The sequence below is a fragment of the Arachis stenosperma genome, chromosome 4 (assembly GCF_014773155.1).
Source record: "Arachis stenosperma cultivar V10309 chromosome 4, arast.V10309.gnm1.PFL2, whole genome shotgun sequence".
Lineage (NCBI taxonomy): Eukaryota > Viridiplantae > Streptophyta > Magnoliopsida > Fabales > Fabaceae > Arachis > Arachis stenosperma.
This window is the reverse complement of record NC_080380.1, coordinates 127,129,712-127,145,090: the sequence shown is the minus strand read 5'-3', so window position 1 is coordinate 127,145,090 and position 15,379 is coordinate 127,129,712. Positions and strand designations below refer to the sequence as shown.

Sequence of the window (15,379 nt, the reverse complement as noted above, 5' to 3'; positions counted from 1 at the left end):
CATGAAACTTTGAGTGGTCTTTATTAGATCAGAGACCATTGTTGCTAAGTCAGAAGTATTCTGCTTAGAACTCTCTGTCTGTTGCTGAGAAGATGATGGAAAAGGCTTGCCATTGCTAAACCTGTTTCTTCCACCATTATTATTGAAACCTTGTTGAGGTCTCTCTTGAGTCTTCCATAAGAAATTGGGGTGATTCCTCCATGAAGAATTATAGGTGTTTCCATAGGGTTCTCCTAGGTAATTCACCTCTTCCATTGAAGGGTTCTCAGGATCATAAGCTTCTTCCTCAGATGAAGCTTCCTTAGTACTGTTTGGTGCATTTTGCATTCCAGACAGACTTTGAGAAATCAAATTGACTTGTTGAGTCAATATCTTGTTCTGAGCCAGTATGGCATTCAGAGTGTCAATCTCAAGAACTCCTTTCTTCTGACTAGTCCCATTGTTCACAGGATTCCTTTCAGAAGTGTACATGAATTGGTTATTTGCAACCATTTCAATCAATTCTTGAGCTTCTGCAGGCGTCTTCTTCAGATGAAGAGATCCTCCAGCAGAGCTATCCAAAGACATCTTGGATAGTTCAGAGAGACCATCATAGAAAATACCTATGATGCTCCATTCAGAAAGCATGTCTGAGGGACATCTTCTGATCAATTGTTTGTATCTTTCCCAAGCTTCATAGAGGGATTCTCCATCCTTCTGTCTGAAGGTTTGGACTTCCACTCTAAGCTTACTCCATCCTTGTGGTGGAAAGAACTTTGCCAAGAAGGCATTGACTAGCTTTTCCCAAGAGTCCAGGCTTTCTTTAGGTTGAGAATCCAACCATATTCTAGCTCTGTCTCTTACAGCAAAAGGGAATAGCATCAGTCTGTAGACCTCAGGGTTAACCCCATTAGTCTTGACTGTGTCACAGATTTGCAAGAATTCAGCTAAGAACTGATGAGGATCTTCCATTGGAAGTCCATGGAACTTGCAATTCTGTTGCATTAGAGAAACTAATTGAGGCTTAAGCTCAAAGTTGTTTGCTCCAATGGCAGGGATAGAGATGCTTCTCCCATAGAAATCAGGAGTAGGTGCAGTGAAGTCACCCAGCACCTTCCTTGCATTGTTGGCATTGTTGTTGTTTTCGGCTGCCATGTCTTCTTTTTCCTTGAAGAGTTCGGTCAGGTCCTCTAAAGAGAGTTGTGCTTTGGCTTCTCTTAGCTTTCTCTTCAGGGTCTCTGCTCCTGCTCATATGAAAGAGGAGAAAAAAAAGACAATATGGAATCCTCTATGTCACAGTATAGAGATTCCTTGAGGTGTCAGAGGAAAATAGAAATAGAAAGAAGAAGGAGAAGAAGAATTCGAACTTTACTTAGATAAGGTTCGAATTGTGCATTTAGAAGGAGTGGTACTCCATAAATAGAAGGATGTGAGAAGGAGGGAAGTGGATTTTCGAAAATTCAATTAAAAGATTTTGAAAACATTTTGAAAATTTGATTGATAATTTTCGAAAATTAAAAGTGAAAAAGAAATCAAGTGATTTTTGAAAAAGATTTTGAAATTAGAAATTAAAAAGATTTGATTGAAACCTATTTTGAAAAAGATGTGGTTAAAAAGATTTAATTGAAAAGTTATGGTTTTAAAAAGATGTGATTGAAAAGATATGATTTGAAAACAATTTGAAAAGATATAATTTTAAAAACAATTTGAAAAGATATGATTTTTAAAATTAATGACTTGCCTAACAAGAAAAGATATGATTCAAACATAAAACCTTCCTTAATAGAAAAGGCAAAAAATGTTCAATCAAATCATTAATTGTTGGTAAGTATCTTTGAAAAGGGAAAGAAATTGATTTTGAAAACATTTGATTGAAAAGATATGATTTGAAAAAGATTTGATTTTGAAAAACTTTGAAAACTTGAAAAAAAATTGATTTTGAAAACAAAATCTTCCCCCTAGCACCATCCTGGCGTTAAACGCCCAGAATGGTATACATTCTGGCGTTTAACGCCCAAAATGCTACCTCTTTGGGCGTTAAACGCCCAACCAGGTGCCCTGGCTGGCGTTTAAACGCCAGTCTGCCTTCTTCACTGGGCATTTTTGAATGCTCAGCTTTTTCTGTATAATTCCTCTGCAGTATGTTCTGAATCTTCAATTCTTTGTATCATTGACTTGAAAAGACACAAATTAAAAATATTTTTGGATTTTTAATAATCAATATGCAAAAGGAATCAATTAACAATGCATGCAAGACACCAAACTTAGCAGTTTGTATACTACTGACACTAACAATATGAGAATGCATATGAGACACACAAAATACTTCAAGTCAATAGAATTCAAAGATTAGAACACAAAAATCATCAAGAATTACTTGAGGATCCTTAAGACACATGAATGAATGCATGCAATTGACACTAAACTTAAGATGAGACACTAGACTTAAGCAGGAAACATCAAATATTTTTGGTTTTTATGATTTTGTAAATTTTTTTTTCTTTTTTTTCCTTGTTTTTCGAAAATTAAGTGGAAAAAGGTATCAAAATCCTTGATGAGAATTCCAGGAATCAGTGCAATGCTAGTCTAAGATTCCGGTCCAGGAATTAGACATGGCTTCACAGCCAGCCAAGCTTTCAAGGAAAGCTTCGGTCCAAAACACTAGACATGACCAAAGGTCAGCCAAATCTTAGCAGATCACTGCTCCAAGAGCAAAATTGATGAGAATCAACAAGCTCTTGTGGTGATAAGTTGAAACCTCGGTCCAATCAGATTAGACATGGCTTCTCAGCCAGCCAGATTTCAACAAATCATCATGAAACTCTAGAATTCATCTTCAAGAATTTCGAAAAAAAAAAAAAATACCTAATCTAAGCAACAAGATGAACCGTCAGTTGTCCAAACTAGAACAATCCCAGGCATTGTTACCAAAAGCTTGCTCAAAACTTGAACAATCCCCGGCAACGGCGCCAAAAACTTGGTGCGCGAAATTGTGAACAATACTTTTCACAACTCTCATAATCCCCGGTAATGGCTCCAAAAACGTGGTAGCTCAATACCATGGCATTACACAACTTCGCACAACTAACCAGCAAGTGCACTGGGTCGTCCAAGTAATACCTTACGTGAGTAAGGGTCGATCCCACGGAGATTGTTAGCATTGAAGCAAGCTATGGTCATCTTGTAAATCTTAGTCAGGCAAACTCAAATGTATATGATGATGAACGAAAATAATATAAAGATAAAGATAGTGATACTTATGTATATCATTGGTGTAAGAGCTTCAGACAAGTGTATGAAGATGCCTTCCCTTCCGTCCCTCTGCTTTCCTACTGCCTTCATCCAATCCTTCTTACTCCTTTCCATGGCAAGCTCGTGTAGGGTCTCACTGTTGTCAGCAGCTACCTCCCATCCTCTCAGTGAAAGCGATTGCATATGTCCTGTCACGGCATAGCGGAATTCAGCTGTCGGTTCTCGGTCAGGCCGGAATAATATCCATTGATACGTTTGCGTCTGTCACTAACGCCCTAGCCTGCTAGGAGTTTGAAGCACGTCACAGTCATTCAGTCATTGAATCCTACTCAGAATACCACAGACAAGGTTAGACCTTCCGGATTCTCTTGAATGCTGCCATCAGTTCTTGCCTATACCACGAAGACTCTGATCTCACGGAATGGCTGGCTCGTTTGTCAGGCGAGCACTCGGTTGTCAGGCGATCAACCATGCATCATGCAATCAGGAATCCAAGAGATATTCACTAAGCCTCAGATGCTTGTAGAACAAGAATGGTTGTCAGTCACCTTGTTCATGAGTGAGAATGGTGATGGGCGTCAATCATCACCTTCATCATGTTGAAGAACAAGTGATATCTTGGATAAAGAACAAGCGGAATTGAATGGAAGAACAATAGTAATTGCATTAATACTCGAGGTACAGCAGAGCTCCACACCTTAATCTATGGTGTGTAGAAACTCCACCGTTGAAAATACATAAGAACAAGGTCTAGGCATGGCCGAATGGCCAGCCTCCCAAAGAGGGTTCAATCATAAAAACATGATCAAAAGATCTCCCTAATACAATAGTAAAAGGTCCTACTTATAGAAAACTAGTACATAGATGAGTAAATGACATAAAAATCCACTTCCGGGCCCACTTGGTGTGTGCTTGGGCTGAGCAATGAAGAAATTTCGTGTAGAGACTCTCCTTGGAGTTAAACGCCAGCTTTAGTGCCAGTTTGGGCGTTTAACTCCCAATTAGGTGCCAGTTCCGGCGTTTAACGCTGGAATTTCTTGAGGTGACTTTGAACGCCGGTTTGGGCCATCAAATCTTGGGCAAAGTATGGACTATTATATATTGCTGGAAAGCCCAGGATGTCTACTTTCCAACGCCGTTGAGAGCGCGCCAATTGGGCTTCTGTAGCTCCAGAAAATCCACTTCGAGTGCAGAGAGGTCAGAATCCAACAGCATCTGCAGTCCTTTTGAGTCTCTGGATCAGATTTTTGCTCAGGTCCCTCAATTTCAGCCAGAAAATACCTGAAATCACAGAAAAACACACAAACTCATAGTAAAGTCCAGAAAAGTGAATTTTAATTAAAAACTAATAAAAATATAATAAAAACTAACTAAATCATAACAAAAACATACTAAAAACAATGCCAAAAAGTATACAAATTATCCGCTCATCAGATATATATGTATGGGGAATGCTATAATGGTGAAGGTTAACAATATCACCTTTAAGGTTTTCACTCTATAGGAGTGAAGGTTAAGAAACCCTCTAAGAGAATTATAACCTTCACTGCTATAGGGTGAATGTTAGCAATCTTCACCCTTCACTCATGTATATAAGTTATTTATTGGATTAACTTGCTTGGTGAAAAACTTGAGGTAAATTAGAGGGAAGATTCACTTTGGTTTATCCAAATTCATTATCCGTTAGAAGCTATAAACTTAATATAACTCCAAAAAAATGGCCAGTGCTTCCAAATTAGTTATGTAGACAGTGAAATCAACACAGTATTTGTCCAAAAATTAGAAAACAAATTTAAAATCAACAAAAATCAAGAATCAAGAGCAGAATAGAAACTGGCAGTGAAAAATAGATGCAGACAAAATACAAGAATAGAAATCAAGAACAGAATCGAGCAATGAAAAAATAGATGCAATGAAAAATCAAGAAACAAAAATCAAGAACAGAATCAACTCAAGTATAGAACATGAAAAAATAGAAGCATTAAAAAATCATAACAAAAAATCAAGAATCAAGAATAGTAACCAAGAGAATACTAGAGAACTGCAAAAAATATGCCAACCAAGAATCAAGAACAAATTAAAAATTATAACAAAAATCAAGAACTGAAATACTTAGGAACAGACCAGAAATAACTCAAGAACAGAATAGAAAAATAAATAGATGCAGTGAAAAATCAAACAAAAAAAAATCAAGAACCAACCTGAGTCAAAGGCTCCATTCTTGATGATGCAAACAAAGAGTGGCAGGGATTATGTCAAGGTACGATGATGGTGACACCTACGGCGCCGATACCGGCGTGAGCGGTTGTACGTGCGGCGGGTCACCACCCGAACAAGCCTCTCGAAATGGAAATCATCATCATTCTCTCTCTTTCTCTCTCTCCCTCTCTCTCTCTCTCTCTCGCTCTCTCCGTAACACAAAAACCCTCACTAGGAAAAAGGGAAAAAATTTGAAGCAAAACTCCTTTGAATCATAGAAGGAAGAGAGGAGAATGAGATTTTTGGAGAGATCAAAGAGTGAGAATGATAAAAAGAAGAAAAAAATTTGGAAATACAGAAGTTCAAAGTTGTGAAGTTCATGCACCTTGCGATGTCCGATCGCTAGCTCTATGTTGAAAGGACTGTAGTGTAGGAAGTGGAGGAAGACACAGTGGCTACCAGAAAGGGAGAGGCACTAGACGACGACGGCTGGACGGGGCTCAAAGATGGAGGGCGAAGGGGCTCGACACGATGGTGCAGGGGATGAAGATGCTACTACCTACTGGCTTGATAGCCTAGTGAAAAATGGAAAAAGGTTAGGGGTTTGCAGCAAAGGAAGGGAATGGCGGCGAAGGGAGCATTGACGGAGGCATTGCGAGCGTCGGCGATGTTATTTGTAGAGGGCTGTGGTTCTTGGCGGAGTGCTAGGGTTCTTCGATGTTCTTTGGAGTGCTGAAGAGAGGGTTAATCATCAGTGTTTAGGGTGAGGGATAATGAAGAGAGGGTTAACCACTGCCATTTCAACGAGTTAGGGTTTAGGTTCTTTGAAAGAGGGAGAAACGGGATAGGGCCAGTGCACCATGAAGATGGAGAAAGATGAAGTTTCGAAGAGAGAGGGTGTGCCAATTGTGTAAGTCAAGGTCATTTCGAAGGGACTTCAATGAAATGTTTTTTTTTTTGCCTTTGGAACCTTTTGGCCATGCTTTTGAAGCGTGCCAAAAGACTTGTAGGAAACGGCTACGCTTTTAAAATGACACAATAATTAAACTCTGTCGCCACGCTTTAAAAGCGTGCCTGTTTTTCTCTATGGCTACGCTTTTTAAGCATAGAAAAAAAAGCATGGCCAAATCTCTAATCAATTGCCACCCTCATAAAAGCGTGGCCATTAACCGTTTTTGCCACGCTTTTGAAGCGTAGCAAAAAAAGGTGGCCAAATCTCTCTTCAATTGCCACACACTCATAAAAGCGTGGCTATTGACCACTTTTGGCCATGCTTTTAAAGCGTGGCTAAAAAAAGCGTGGTCATAGGCCTTTTTTCTTGTAGTGACCTGACCTTTTTGAGGATCAACACTAAAGGAATCCTTACATTCTCTAACATTTAGAGCTGGATCTCATTAGAGATTTTTGAATCACTATAGATGACCAATGTATAGTCAACAAGTTTACGTACATGAGATTTTCAAACAAAATAACTAATAGTCTATACCAACTATTTGAGTTAACTTGTAATACCTCTTTTATTAATAACATGTGGAAATGAATTCACAACTCTTTCGTCCAAATGTGGACTTGATGACATGTCATCATGTCATATTTTTCTATGCTTTTTCGTACAAGAAATTGATGATTAGTGTTTAAATATTGCATTCTTTTGTGCTTAAATGGCATATTTCTTTGATCTTTTGATTTTATAAACTTTGTAGGAAATAAGAAGAAAAAGAAGCAAAAAAAAAACACAAAATAAGCTAAAAAAAAGAAAAGAGGAATTTTGGGCACGCTTTGAAGATTGAGCACGCTTTGGAACCTTAGGCCACGCTTTTAAAAGCGTGGCCCATGACCATGAAGCCGTGGCACGCATATGCATTAATGCCTTATGCATAAATTTATCATTAATAACCAAGGCATGCATGCATTAAATTATTAATGCTTTATGCATGCATGAATTAATAACTAAAGCATGCATATGATTATTAATGCCGTATGCATACATGATTTAATAACTAGTGCATGCATTTAATTAGAATGAATTAAATGAATGAGCTTTACGACATTACTAATCAAGCATGCATGTAATACATTATTAAAGCCAATGAATTAATGAATGCTTTAACGTTAATGCATTAGCATTATTCATTAAAGCCATACATTTCTAATGCAATTGGCTTTATTAATTAAAATACAATGAATGCAGGCACGAAGCACTAAATCATTAATGTCAAGTGAATGAATGCAATGAATAAATATGGCATTACTAAAGAGAGCAATGAAAGAATGCATGTAACGTTAAAATGAAGCAACGTAGCGCTCACCAAAGGCAAGGAAGAGCGCTCATAAAAGAGAACGCTAGCGTTCAATAGGCAATGAGCGTTGAAATTATCCATGAACCATGCAAAGGCAAGCGTTCGTTAAAGTGAACCAAGCGTTCATTAATTGAGCGTTTTCGGGCTTCCAATGCAAGAAAAACAAAGCGTAGCACTCACAAAGGGGAGCAACCAAGGCTCGAAGAGGAGACCAAGGCATCAAAAGAGCGCTACGTTCAAAGATCCAAACTGAGCGCTACCCCAAGAGGAAATTGGCACAAAGGGGAGCAACCAAGGCTCGAAGGGGAACAAGGCAGCATGTGTAGCGCTACGTTCACAATTCTAACTGAGCGCTACACCAAGGAGCCTGGGACAAGAGAAGCACACAAGGCAAGTGAGCGCAACGCTCACTAATCCAACGGAGCGCTCCACTGGAGCCTCACTAAACACACCCTGACCCACCTGATCCAAATTTATCCAAAGGCCAAATCCAAATCAATTCACTATTCTTCAAGTCCAAAGCAAATAAAACTTTTGGACATCACTCAAAGGCACAAGACACACAGAAACTAGATTAAGAATTTCATTTTGTAATTTGTTTTTAATTTTAATTTTATTTTTATTTTTGTAATAATCCTATAAAAAGCATCTTTTCCATTTGAGAAAGAAGGTTGGCACAGCCAGAGAGCATTAGGAGTAGGAATAGAAATAAAATAGAAAGTTTCTCTTTGAAACACTTTAATTTTTCTGCATCTTTACAATTCAATGTTGCAATTCACTTTAGCTTATGCAATTTCAGTTTCTGATAATCTTCTTTTGCAAGTTTTCCTTTTTGAAATTTTACATGAGTTTGCTGTGAGCTTGATTTACATTTCTAAGCAATTTAAATTTCCCTGCACCTCAATTCCCTTTTCTGTTGATGCAATTTACTTTCCTTGTCATTTAAGATTCTGTCACTTGTTCCAAGCTTTGATTTATTGCCTCTTTAATTTTCAGCACCCAATCCCCTTTACATTTACTGCAATTTACATTTATTGTCATCTAAGCTTCTGCAATTTACATTCTGCGATCTAAATTTCCTACAATTTACATTCTATTGCTTCAATTTTATTCAATTCACCAATGTTAGCTTGACTAAACTAATCACTCACTAAAGTTGCTTGATCCATCAATCCCTGTGGGATCGACCTCACTCTTGTGAGTTATTACTACTTGATGCGACCTGGTACACATGCCGGTGAGTTTTGTGTGGAATCGTTTTTCCACTCATCAAGTTTTTGGCGCTGTTGCCGGGATTGATTAGATCGACAATGATTAAGTGGGTGAGAAGTCTAGATTAAGCATTTTCTTTGTTTTTGCTTTCTGTTTTAAGCTGATAGCAAGGTGTTTGAGTTATTGCCTCACTAAGAAATTCGTCTTTGTGACATGAATTTCAATTTTAGTTTGTGTTGTGTTTTACAAAATTCAAATGGAGTTCAACTAATCTTGTGATCAAACAAATTTTCTGGGATATCACCCACCATGACCAATTGATTGTTCTAATGGTGGTTGGAAATATCACCAAGAAGTTACAGATCCTGAGCACTCCAATCCATGGAGATTTGCTTCAGAGACACATGATGAGCAAGAGAATCATATGAGATATTTCTCTCCACCACAAAATGATGCAAGTCATTATTCTAATGGTGGCTGGGAGTATCACCAAAAAATAATAAATGATCAAGCAAATCACATGAGATATTGTCCAGAACCACAAAATGATTTATGTCATTATCCTCATGGTAGCTGGGCATATCAACAAGAGTATGAACAATCAAGTGAAATGAACTATTTTCCAAAGCCACAAAGTGACTCATATTGCTATGATGTTGACATAAATTGTGGCTGGGAAGAGAATTTCAATGTTTCATCTTCTGTTCATCAAGGAACATCTTTTGATTGTGCTGTCAATGCATACATGGAAAATTGTTCCCCAATGCCACAAGATGATTCATACTATGTTGAATTCAATAATTCTTCAAGTTGTGCTTGGGAGAATCAAAATCAGAAAGCATTTGACAATTCATACTCCACTTATCAAGAGCTATCATCACTTGAGCAAACCTTCAATTCATTCATGGAAAGCTGTCAAACCTCACCTCCCAGTTTTTCATCTGAAAATTCTTCATTACTCAACTATCCCTTGACACAAAATCTCTTCCAAAACTCACAGTCCACACAAACTTTCATGAACCAAAGCCTCTCAAGGCTTGAAACCATGCTTGAAAGATATGAAAGGGAAGCACAGAGGTCCTGGAATGACCAAGAGAACTCCCTCAAAAACATGGAAGTACTATTAAGTCAAATGTTGAGTGCAAAGGAGGAAGTGAAAGAGCAAGAAAGTGGGGAAGTCAATCAAGAGAAATCATACTTAAGTGAATCAGAGAAGTGCATAAAGGAAGGGCTCATGGAACCACCAATTCAAGAGGCTCTTAATGAAGAAATCGCTCCAACAATCACACAACCACCAAGTCTTGATATCCAAGAAGTGAAGGCAACTAACAAGAGCACCGATCCTACCCCTGATCCAGCAAGCAAGCTCAATCCAGCCATTAACAAAAGGAAGCTTGCTGAGGAGAGGCCAAGACAGGGGACACTAGCTGGTTCATCTCTTCCCTTGAGGTCATTCCTCTTAACAAACTGGAAGAAGAGGAAGAAAGTGAAGAACAACATGTCAAGCTAATGACACTAAAAGAGTTCTTGTTGGGAGGCAACCCAACTTAGGTAACATTTCGTTCCTTTGCTTTGTTTATTTTCCCTGTCAGCTTTGTTTAAATTTCAATAAATTAGCATATGGTTACATTCTAAGTTTGGTGTTGCCCTGCAAAAATTTGTTTTCAATCCCTTTGGATGATTGAATCAATTCTACATGGAAGTGACACACTAAGATTCTAAGTTTGGTGTGCCACTTATTTTTCTATGCAATTCATTCAGCAACACCACTTGTCTGCATAATCATAAGGCCCTTTGCAGTGTTATCTTTCTTTTAGTTAGACAATTTTAGTTTTCTCTTTGTTTTAGTCATTTCCTTGTTCTTAATGCTTTCTTTTATTAGCTGTTTTTGTTAATACATCACCAAGAGATCCTTATTCGTGACAGATTCTTGGCTTGGTGATTGTATTTAACATATAACAGTTCCTTGTGTTTAGTCTTAGTTCAAATAAATGGATATGTGATTGCATTCTAAGTTTGGTGTTGTTATGCAACAAAATTTGCTTCCAATCTTTACTGGATATTTGCATCAATTCTAAGTGAAAGTGTCACACTAAGTTTGGTGTGCCACTTATTTTTTATGCTATGTATCATGCACACCCTCTTATTTTTGCAATCACAATGTCTCTGTTTCTCTGTGCCTTCATGGTTATCTTTAATTTTGCTTGCTTAAAACACATGTACTACTAACATTTCATTGTGTAAGACACTCATGATCCATCTTAGCCCCATCACCACTGTTCTAATTGTTGCTTGAGGATGAGCAAGCATGCTAAAGTTGGTAGGGGAAAGGGAAGAATGGGAGAAAAATGACAACAATAGAGAAGATGAATTACAAGGTTGTATAGTTCCTTTTCCTCTCATTTATTTCCAGCACTTTAAATTGCTTGATTGTCTTTATCTTCTCTTTTTACATGTGTGTATGAATAAGCATAGCCTGAATTTTGATCTGTAACATGTTGCTATGCCACTATGACTACCAACTTGAGTTTTGTAAAGTTCAAATTAGTAAAGTATCATGATCATAAACAAACAAGGAATTAAAGGAGAACTTAGCATGTGCATACAAGTAATTGGAAGGCTAGCATGATTAATTGTTGCTCAATTGCATTGGATTTTATTTAATTGAAGTTTTCATCTAGGACATTTTATGAATTTTTTTTAAAAATCATGAAAACCTTGAAAAAGCAAATGTAGTTAAGACAAGAAAAGAAAAACAGAAAGAATGAGAAAGCTGAAGGCTCTGAGTACCAATGACAGTTTCCTTGTTAAGTGCTTGTGGTGTTTATGTATCAAGCAAAAAGCTTGAAAACAAAACACTTAGAGTCAAGGCTAGGCTCAAGTGCAAATGCACTCCCTCAAAGCTCAAGGCTCTGAGCATCAATGATTAGAGAGTCAAGAAAAGAAACAAATGAGCTTAATGAAGTCCTCTAAATCAATGCTTGTGGTGCTTATGTATCAAGTGGTAATACTTGAAAACAAAGCATTTAGAATCGTAGCTTTGTTATCAACTCATGGGGTAAAGCAGCCAAAAGGAGAAGCTAATAAGAAAATCAAAGGCTTGTTTCAAGGAAGAAACAAAAGGGAAAGATTTCATAAAATGAGCTATATAGAAGCATCGATCATTTACATTTCTTTTGTGATTGAAGCATGAATAGAAAACTAGCTTACCATGAACATTAACTTGCTATTCTTCTCACCTTGGATTGTCAATCTCTATTGCATGATTCTTTTCTTGCTTGGGGACAAACAAGGTTTAAGTTTGGTGTGTTGTGATGACATGTCATCATGTCATATTTTTCTATACTTTTTCATATAAGAAATTGATGATTAGTGTTTAAATATTGCATTCTTTTGTGCTTAAATGGTATATTTCTTTGATCTTTTGATTTTATAAACTTTGTAGGAAATAAGAAGAAAAAGAAGGAAAAAAAGCACAAAATAAGCTAAAAAGAAGAAAAGAGGAATTTTGGGCATGCTTTGAAGATTGAACACGTTTAGAAACCTTAGGTCACGCTTTTAAAAGCGTGGCCCATGACCATGAAGCCGTGGCATATGCATTAATGCCTTATGCATAAATTTATCATTAATAACTAAGGCATGCATGCATTCAATTATTAATGCTTTATGCATGCATGAATTAATAACTAAAGCATGCATATGATTATTAATGCCGTATGCATACATGATTTAATAACTAGTGCATGCATTTAATTAGAATGAATTAAATGAATGAGCTTTACGGCATTACTAATCAAGCATGCATGTAATACATTATTAAAGCCAATGAATTAATGAATGAATGCTTTAACGTTAATGCATTAGCATTATTCATTAAAGCCATACATTTCTAATGCAATTGGCTTTATTAATTAAAATACAATGAATGCATGCATGAAGCACTAAATCATTAATGCCAAGTGAATGAATGCATTGAATAAATATGGCATTACGAAAGAATGCATGTAACGTTAAAATGAAGCAACGTAGCGCTCACCAAAGGCAAGGAAGAGCGCTCATAAAATAGAACGCTAGCATTCAATAGGCAATGAGTGTTGAAATTATCCATGAACCATGCAAAGGCAAGCGTTCGTTAAAGTGAACGCTACGCTCATTTAATTGAGCGTTTTCGGGCTTCCAATGCAAGAAAAACAAAGCGCAGCACTCACAAAGGGGAGCAAGCAAGGCTCGAAGAGGAGACCAAGGCATCAAAAGAACGCTACGTTCAAAGATCCAAACTGAGTGCTACCCCAAGAGGAAATTGGCACAAAGGGAGCAACCAAGGCTCGAAGGGGGAAACAAGGCAGCATGTGTAGCGCTACGTTCACAATTCTAACTGAGCGCTACACCAAGGAGCCTGGGACAAGAGAAGCACACAAGGCAAGTGAGCGCAACGCTCACTAACCCAACGGAGCGTTCCACTAGAGCCTCACTAAACACACCATGACCCACCTGATACAAATTCATCCAAGGCCAAATCCAAATCAATCCACTCTTCTTCAAGCCCAAAGCAAATAAAACTCATGGACATCACTTAAAGGCACAAGACAAAGCTAGATTAGGAATTTCATTTTTTAATTTATTTTTAATTTTAATTTTATTTTATTTTTGTAAAAGCCTATAAAAAGGCATCTGTTCCATTTTAGAAAGGAGGTTGGCTCTGCTAGAGAGCATTAGGAGTATGAGTAGAAGTAAAATAGAAAGTTCTCTTTGAAACACTTTAATTTTTTTGCATCTTTACATTTCAGTGTTGCAATTCACTTTAGCTTATGCAATTTCAGTTTCTGATAATCTTCTTTTGCAAGTTTTCCTTTCTGAAATTTTACATGAGTTTGCTGTGAGCTTGATTTACATTTCTAAGCAATTTAAATTTCCCTGCACCTCAATTCCCTTTTCCGTTGATGCAATTTACTTTCCTTGTCATTTAAGATTCTGTCACTTGTTCCAAGCTTTGATTTACTGCCTTTTTAATTTCCAGCACCCAATCCCCTTTACATTTACTGCAATTTACATTTCTTGTCATCTAAACTTCTGCAATTTATATTCTGCGATCTAAATTTCCTGCAATTTACATTCTATTGCTTCAATTTCATCCAATTCACCAATGTTAACTTGACTAAACTAATCACTCACTAAAGTTGCTTGATCCATCAATTCCTGTGGGATCGATCTCACTCTTGTGAGTTATTACTACTTGATGCGACCCGGTACACTTGCCGGTGAGTTTTGTGTGGAATCGTTTTTTCACTCATTAAGATTGTCATTATCACAGTAAGATATAGCCATATTCTCACTTTCTTGTGGCTAGCTTCTTGTAGCAAATGTGTTTTCTTTATCTATTAGCTGGTTATTTGGTAAAATCTAGTTGTTGTCAACTTTCATTTAACACTGGAAATCAAGAAAAGATGTTTTTTTTAAATATTAAATGTATTATTAAAAATTCTCTTTTCATTTTGTATCTTTCATATCTCATTCTTTTCTGAATTTTTTATATCATTCTGTAACACAATTGTATAGTAAATGGGGTCGAGGTAGATGAGCTTGTCAATAATAAACCACATTTTTAGGGTTTATCTTGTGTTGGATTTAGAGGGTTTTGTCAACTTTTCTCACATTTATTCAATGAAATAGCATGGTTTTATAAATTCTCCTTTAATTGTGCTTGAATGTGAAAACATGCTTTTTAGGTCTTAAGATAGCTAAATTTAATTCACCTTGATTCCATTAGATGCCTTGATATGTTTGTTAAGTGATTTCAGGTTTAGGAGGCAAAGATTGGTTTGAGGGAATGAAGAAAAAGCATGAAGAAATGGAGAACTCATGAAGAAATGAAGGAATCGCAAAAGCTGTCAAGCCCGACCTCTTCACACTTAATCGGTCATAACTTGAGCTATATAGGTTCACATGATGCGGTTCTAGTTGCGTTGGAAAGCTAACATCCGGGGCTTCGAATTGATATAAGATTTGCCATAGTTGCATCATGTATAGGGACGCGTACACACACTGTACGTGTTCGCACCGATGCTGCACGTGACTTTTTAAAATGCAACTCGTGGCCAACAATTTTAGAAGCCTTGTGGGCCCAATCCAACTCATTTCTGATGCTATTTAACCCAAGGATTGAAGGGGGAGTGACATACTTCACATACTTTTTATCATTAGTCATAGTTTAGTTTTAGAAGTAGTTAGAGTTAGTTTCTCTTCTCTCTAGAATTAGGATTTGGTTTAGATCTAGATCTACTTCTTCTTCTTCTCTCTTAATTTTCCTCTTTCATCCTCAATTGTTCTCTTGTAGTTGTAGAATTCCTCTTCTCTTGTAATTCCTTTGTATTGTTATAGTTTATGAATTCTTTTGTAGATCTACATTTCTTCTTCAATGCAATTGGTAAGTTCTTTGT

The 15,379-nt window shown here is 37.1% G+C and overlaps 1 non-coding gene across 1 annotated transcript; it reads left to right on the top strand.

Moving 5' to 3' along the window:
* The first annotated feature begins 621 nt into the window (after positions 1-621).
* Positions 622-729, top strand: LOC130978304 (small nucleolar RNA R71). Its single transcript, XR_009085955.1, has one exon. It is a non-coding gene; the product is annotated as a small nucleolar RNA R71 (small nucleolar RNA).
* The last annotated feature ends 14,650 nt before the right edge of the window (positions 730-15,379 follow it).